The sequence below is a fragment of the Rhinoderma darwinii genome, chromosome 11 (genome assembly GCF_050947455.1).
Source record: "Rhinoderma darwinii isolate aRhiDar2 chromosome 11, aRhiDar2.hap1, whole genome shotgun sequence".
NCBI classification, from domain to species: domain Eukaryota; kingdom Metazoa; phylum Chordata; class Amphibia; order Anura; family Rhinodermatidae; genus Rhinoderma; species Rhinoderma darwinii.
The window spans coordinates 570540-578593 of record NC_134697.1 but is presented as its reverse complement, the minus strand read 5'-3'; the positions used below and the strand labels follow the sequence as shown (position 1 = coordinate 578593).

The 8054-nt window shown below is 44.2% G+C and overlaps 1 long non-coding RNA gene across 1 annotated transcript; it reads left to right on the top strand.

Moving 5' to 3' along the window:
• The first annotated feature begins 2085 nt into the window (after nt 1–2085).
• On the top strand, nt 2086–7162 carry LOC142663564 (uncharacterized). Its single transcript, XR_012851108.1, has 4 exons — nt 2086–2778; nt 2918–3120; nt 4186–4280; nt 6675–7162. It is a non-coding gene; the product is annotated as an uncharacterized LOC142663564 (long non-coding RNA).
• The last annotated feature ends 892 nt before the right edge of the window (nt 7163–8054 follow it).

Here is an 8054-nt window from a genome sequence, read left to right as displayed (position 1 = left end):
TCGGTTTTCAAAGAGTACAATATCAGCCGTCACTTTGCCACGAAGCATGCAAACTATGCTAGCAAGCAGTCAACACAAGAACGGGTGGCTACTGCTCAGAGGTTGGCAGCTAATTTACAGAGTCAACAGAACTTTTTTCTTGATAAATCACAGTGCGTATGTTATTTTAATCTATTTACATTTCCTTCTCCCAGTATCTGCGAAATAGTATGTAAATGCCATATCTTGCATATTCCTTGAGACAAATTTATTAACTGATAAGGGCTATTTTTCACATTTGAAAGACAGTTAATAAATTGGGTTGTAGTGTTCTTACTGTGCTATGAGGTTTGCACACACTACATTTAATGCTTTAGTATATCCGGCCCAAACACTCCCTCCAAATGCTCCTGGCCCGGCCCCTCTGTCAAATTTTAGAACCCATTGTGGCCCGCGAGTCAAAAAGTTTGCCCACCCCTGCCTTAGACTGTCACACAGAAACCTCTGCATGTTCTTTATATCCACAATTTCTAGTTATAATCCCTCCTCATCGGGCTGCAGCGGCCAAACCGCAGGAGAAGTGGGGGGTGTGAACATAATCTTAGGCAGCCTTGGCTGGAATTACAGCTGTGATTGGATAGAGTAGGTCACATGTGGACACGAAGTCCCTGTTTACACACCAAGTTTTTTGCAGGTGGAAAAATCTGCCTCAAAATTCCTTCTGCCGCTTTTTTTACGCATTTTTCGACCACGGCCATTGAGCACCGCAGGCAAAAATGCTGCGAAAACCATTTTCTTTGCCTCCCATTGATGGCAATGGGAGGTCAGAGACGGAAACGCTTGAAGAAAGGGCTTGACGTTGCTTTTTCCTGTGAGTGTTTTTTTCTCGTGGGAAAAACGCCTCTGCATCCCATTGAAATCAATAAGACTAGTTTTCGGACGTTTTTTGGTGCGGTTTTCGATGCGTTTTCCACTTAAAAAAACGCTCCAAAAAAACTCTGTGTGAACTAGGCCTAAGTTTATGCAGTTTTCTAGAACCCTATTCACATTCATACTTTATGTGTCAATTTGACCATGGAAATCTGCAATAAATATGTAACATGTGAACATAGACTTAGGGCATGACCACACATGGCGGAATTCCTCCGCAACTGTCCGCATCAATGCCGCACAGAATCTGCGTTGCAGATTCTGCAGCGGATCTGCACAAAATGTGCAGAAAATTGATGCGGACTGGCCGCTGCGGACTGCAGGAAAAGTGCTTCTCTTCTCCCTATTTAGTGCAGGATAGAGAGAAGGGACAGCACTTTCCCTAGTGAAAGTCAAAGAAATTCATACTTACCGCCCGTTGTCTTGGTGACGCGTCCCTCTTTCGGCATCCGGCCCGACCTCCCTGGATGACGCTCCAGTCCATGTGACCGCTGCAGCCTGTGCTTGGCCTGTGATTGGCTGCAGCCGTCACTTACACTGAAACGTCATCCTGGGAGGCCGGACTGTAGACAGACGCAGGGAGTTCTCGGTAAGTATGAACTTATATTTTTTTTTACAGATACATGTATATTGAGATCGGTAGTCACTGTCCAGGGTGCAGAAACAGTTACTGCCGATCGCTTAACTCTTTCAGCACCCTGGACAGTGACTATTTACTGACGTCTCCTAGCAACGCTCCCGTCATTACGGGAGCCCCATTGACTTCCTCAGTCTGGCTGTAGACCTAGAAATACATAGGTCCAGCCAGAATGAAGAAATGTCATGGTAGTAAAAACAATACGCTCCGCAGCACACATAAGATCTGCGGACTTCATTGCGGAATTTTGACTCTCCATTGAAGTCAATGGAGAAATTCCGCCATGAGTCCGCAACCAGTCCGCCGCTGCTCCGCAACAGACAGAGCATGCTGCGGACACCAAATTCCGCTCCGCAGCCTATGCTCCGCAGCGGAATTGTACGCATCGTGTAAACGAACACTGCTAAATTAAAGTGAAAGTCAATGGAGAAACGGCTCCGCTGCGGATTAACGCTGCGGAGTGTCCGCAGCGGAATTTAAGTGAAATTCCGCTATGTGTGAACCCGCCCTTAGGGGCTACACGTGATGTTTCAGGCTACATTTACACACTGCAACCAGGTTACATCACACTTGTCTTCTCTCCCAGATTGTCCTGGAGACTTCCAAACTAGGGAAGATCTTACATGATGTAGCTGCATAAAGGAAGGCACTCTGCTGGGACTATTTGTGAGGGGGAACTCTGCTTGTAGTGGTTATTGGGGGCAGTCTGCTGGCACTAATTATTGGAGGCACTTTGCTGGCAATATGGTTTATTGAGGGGTCTCTGCTGGTAGTGTTGTTTATGAGGGGGCAGTATACTGGCACTGTTTAAGGCACAATACTCTGCTGGCACTGTATGGGGGCACTCTGCTTAGTCTAATGATGGGGTCGCTCGCTGATAACTGAGGCTTCTTAGCTGTCCTTATGGGTGGGGTTTACATAGGAAAGAAATTCTCAAACCACATCTCAAATCTCCCTGTAGTTGATTCTAAAAACAGACAAGTATGGCTCAGAAAAACGGCTGCAAACAAATAACCATTGATGTGAATGGAAATGAACAAAATCTTTTTTGCTTTCTGCGATTATTATTTACATGTTTTATAAGACATGTTACATCTCGTGTTATACACAGCAGGAGGCAACAGCACACGTCTTATCACACAGGAAGAGGAAATACATCAGAAAGGGAAACGGGAAGAGGAAGAGCAGCCATGTCATACAGGAAATACAGGGAAGTGACATCATCACAGGAGGTAACGTATATCCTGTGTGCGGGGACCCCAGAAATATGATGACACTGACGTATCAGGGCTGATACATAGTAATGTTATGTTAATGTTATGTCATTATATATCATTACGTGTGTGTTTAGGCTGTGCTTATATATGTTAGTAGGTCGGACCAGAAGGATTGCGTGTTCTGTATACAAGCTCCAGATAAAAAGAACATGGATCAGCAGAACAACACCAGCGCTCCTGGGACTGCGCTCCAACCACACAGCATTTCATCCGGAGGATCGACTGTTCCGTAGTCCAAAACGTCGCTTCTCGGGTTCTATTCTTACAATGGAGGAAAAAGTCAATTACATATTTTCAGTAATTATTGTTACAATATCTCCATTAAGGAAATCTCATGTATGGAATATTTTTTTGTATCACCTTAACTTCTGGTTACACCTGAAATGCCCTATAAGGGTATTTAGATATCATAGAGGGGGGTATCACGCTGGAGACCCTCTCTATGACCCAAATGGAAGCTCTGCGCCACCTCTGTCCAGAGGCTGTGTGTGGTATTGCAGCTTTTCTGTATTGAAATGTATAGGGCTAAGCTGTCCACACACCGCACATCACCTGTGGACAGGTGTGGCTCTGTTTTTGGAAGATATCAGCTCTATTTTTCTAATTATGTACAACCCCTTTAATGAAATAATCTCTTTAGAGGGTTTCTCCATCTCAGACGTTTATGTGATATCCACCTATGCGCATGCACGCAGCTCTCTCCGTTCTGTACTATGGGAGTTACACAAATAGTTCAACAGCGCTCAGCTGTTTCTGAAACTTCCATAGAACAGAATAGAGAGAGGGACGTGCGAGGCCTTTCCGAAGTCATTCTCCACCTGGAATCAGCAGCCATTAGACGGGACAGGGATCTGGGAACAAAGCAGGACAGGGTCAGGGAGAGACCTCCGTTTTCCACATAGGTGTGAGTCCCAGAGAAATAGTAAGATGGGAGTACCCCTTTAAATAAAACTTCTTAGTGATGATCCATTTTCTTAAGGTGTTTAATTAAACTATGGACAGTGGGGTCGAAGAACCGGCACCCAAAATATCTATACTGGAGTGACATGCCTGTTACTAACGCTGTATACAAGCTCCCCCCGTATAACAGACAGGGCCCTCACTGAGACTTTGTAGGGGCTCCTAGAGACAAATATATATTGATGTACAGACATTTTCCCCTCCGTTATTGTGCAGCAAGACCTCCCCACATATAACAGGCAGGACCCTCACTGACCCCCTGGACAGACACATAGGCCTGAATATATTTATATCTTTATATTTTCCATTATTCACCTGCAGGAAATGTTATTTTTAGAAATGGGGAGAAATACTTGGAATTGTGTTTTTTTAGTTTCTGATGTTATTTTTGTTACTTCTCAGGTATAAGGAGAAAAGTAACCGGCACATACAAGATGAGACGTGGATGAAGATGTGCGGAGGACTGTACCCCACCGGGAAAGAGCGGGCTGTCACTGGTATTACCATGGGGCAGATTTACTAAGGCCTCATGCACACGACCATAGTGAGGTGCATTGACCGTGACTTACGGCTTGTACGTCCGCGGAGTGTCACCCACGGCCACCCTCAAATCGCAGGCCCTGCATATGACCGCGTGCATTATTTTCTATGAGCCTGTACCGCAAAACACGACCGTAATAAGACATGTCCGTTGTTTTTGCGGTCCAGGTTCCTGGGCAATGCATGGACCGTGGAAACCAAGGTCGTATGCATGGGCCCATTGAAATGAATGGGGTCGCAATTCACCTGCAGATTTGCGGGTGAATTGCGGCCGCAAAAATAAGTTAGTGTGCATGGGGCCTAAAACTATCTGAGTTTTACACAGTGTAAACTGATACAAGGAAGTCAGAAATTGCGCCAAATTTATCACAGTGGTGCACGATGTATGATAGATTTTGCTAGACATGTTAGACACTTTTCTCTTCCTTATACCACCTCTTGGTTGGCTTAGTTTAAGACACGCCCCTTTATTCTAGGCCACGCCCCTTGTCAAGCACGCCGCAAAATGTGTCTAAAACAATTAATAAATATGGCGCACAACATGTACGCCATAATTCTGGCTCAATTTGAATAGTAAATCTGTCCTACTATAAATGTAATATAAATTTGGGGTTAGTATTCAGGGCATATTCCCTATTTAAAGAATTGATAAGAGTCGGGAACCCTTCAGCTTAGTCCATTCTCTCTACTATCAGTCAGTACAGGGAGTAGTAGTACATATAAAACATTACATGGTCACCATGTCAGGTTTATTCTGCCTGCACTGACAGCACAAAGTCTTCATGGTGACTGCAGGACTGGAAGTCAAGGACCACCTCTATGATGTCCGCGGGACTTAATAGGGATATGGCTCTTTTTCCATTTATTTGTTGTTGTACTGTAATGAGAATATTATTTACATGCAGTATTTATTGCTAGGGGTATTTTTTTTTCTGAAAATTCTATAAAGAGCAAGTGGTGTAGGATTGGTTCAGACTGGTGACATCAAGACACAAATGTGACCTCAAGAATTCGTCAATGAGCTGATAATCCCGGTGCCAATTCTGGCTGCAAGTAATATATAAAGGGGCACACCTACCTCAAGTACTGGCACAGTATAAGGTCATCAGGGTGACTGCAGGACTGGAATTAACGCTCTTTTATGAAAAGTGTGTTTTGCAATGTTCAGCACATGGCAGCTTTGTGTATATAGTAGTATATAGACCCTACTGCACTGATTCTTCATACTATACCCTAATAGAGCATAGTTGACAATATTTGGAATTTCTTTCTAGGGACACTTTAGTTTCAGATGGATTGAGACAGGACTTGACAGGGCGTACCTTTGACAGAACGTGGTTCATTGGGCATGGCTTGTCATGGGGCAGGGTTAGTGAGAATACGCTTTGTGTACCAGATATTCCCTGTATTCTATCCTCACTATAAAAACCTTGCAGTAAGGACAGTATAGAGGGAGGGTATCGCCTGCAGAAGTGATCTAAGTAAGTATGGCACGTGACCACTGTGGCCAGTGATTGACTAGTGCGATCATGTGCCGATACGGGACATCACTGGTCCAGCCTATGTAAACAGGCCGGCAGGGGATTGTGAACCGCCGGCACTGGAGCCGCAGAGAATTAGAAGGTGGGTCTTTGCTAAATGGTGCAATTTTAAGTTTGAATTACAATTTTTATAAAGCCTGGAAAACCCCTTTAATAACAAACCCTAAAATGTATTCAGACCCCGGACAAATCCCCTTTATGTACTTTCCGCTCCTTCAGCAGCTCTGGGTCCCATTCGGCTCCGGACCCCAGCTCTGCTGGCTGAGCCAGGAGCTGTTAGTGATATTGGCCTTTACATATTGGAGTAATCCAATAGATAAAAGCTAATTTTTTTAATAAAATCCTGCGATGTAGTTTGGGTGGGCACTGCGCCTTTGATTGCATGACACATTTTTCTTGGAGTTCCCCTTCAAAAATAGATAAGCGGCGGGTAACACAAATACTTCACACGGGGACAGTAAAGTAAAGCCCATTTTATTTTGACTGTGTTTCTGGACTGGACTGGTCCGGGACTAAACTTGACTGATCCCTTCGTCAGTTTAACACCAGATAAAGGGACCAGTCGTGCCAGAAACGCGTATTTAAATAAAATTCTACCATCGCTTGGCGCCCTATCTGTCCCCGTTTTTAAACATTTCTGTTAACCGCATCTTAAAGTTGAGCAGATTTACTTGTGAATTTATTTAACTTAGTTGAACATAGAACGCACTATCTACCTACCTGGCAGACAAAGGGTCTTGGTGTGGGTCACGGGGAATATCTTCAAGAGAGCAACTCTTCACTAGGACATTTTATTTATTCTTGTTTCAGAACTGAAGGGAATGTACCGTACAACATCAGCAGGAAGCCCTGGTGTCGAGAACGTCAGCCATGGAAAGGGATGTGCCAGATCAAGGCCTGAAAGCTAAAGAGGCAGCAGATATGAACCACTAATGTCCATCTAAGAATGCCGGAACGTCATCCGTCCACACCTCCTCCTTCCCATCCCCCACTGTCCAGAAGGGGTTTTTAAGATCCATCCAATTAAAGTCTTTGAAAATGAAGCCTTGTCCATGATTCGCAGGGCTGCGGTGAAGTACAATGGTTTTGGGTGTTTAATGGCAAGTCTCTTCAGATGCCCGGCAATGGACTGCCTCCCCTCGTCCTGTTTGGTAGGGTCTCTGCACTCCCTTTCCTGTAGAACAGCTGCCCCTACAGATTCCCAAGGCCTTCTATATTTTTTTTCCTGTCTGGCTGATAGCAACACATGTCAATAAAAACATACCTCAATGTATTTATTGTATTTCTAATAAAAATGGATAGACAAATACATAAAAATAATTTGTTTTAATTCCAAAGAACTATCATGAAATCTATATTATACCTGTGTAATCAATTGTGGACATGGTCACTGATTCATTGAAGAATGAGTAGGCTGGGTAACCCGTGGAGTAACATCTAAACAAGAAAGACATCTTCCTGCTACAAAAACAGAGGTCATAATCAGGACGAACGTACACCACCATACAACAAAGTCCAGCAAAGAGATCCCCCAGCCTGAGACATACTGTACTCCGTGTCAGAAGAACAAGAATCTACAAAAAGAGAGACAACTGCATCCAGTCGATGTTCTTATCAACCAAGAGGTTCACAAGGTGAGAAGACTAGTTGACATTTTTTTTCAAGGTATTACCCTAGGGAGCGCTCCAGTTAACATCTTTTTCTCACACTGTATTTTCCTAAGGTACTGTATACATTTCACTCATTAATGCCGACCTAGCCAAGTGAGCACACAACAAAGTAAGCCTGCGCACCCAAATAGAGTACCAACATCTACATATCATGCCAATAAAGGAGTTTTGCCTTTGCACAGCGCTCCAAGGGGAGCACAATACAACTTCAATGCTACAAATACCTAACCTGAACGTCACATCTGCACCTTCCTCTTCTCTTTTGAAGATGTTAGTGTACAGAGTAGTAGGGGAATTGACCAGACATGATGTGCTGCCTCGTGGACTGTCCTATATTTCCAGAGCGAAGGAAAGATAGGTGGTCTGGCCAGTTGTAGACTTCATCCCTAACATCTGACACAGACCAAAATAAGTATTCGGCACTCAAAGCTAAAGTTTTAAGAAATCTCAAGTGCGCCAACTACAGTGGTCAGCCGCCATTCGGAACGAAGCGCCAACTACTGGATGTACCAGCAACCAG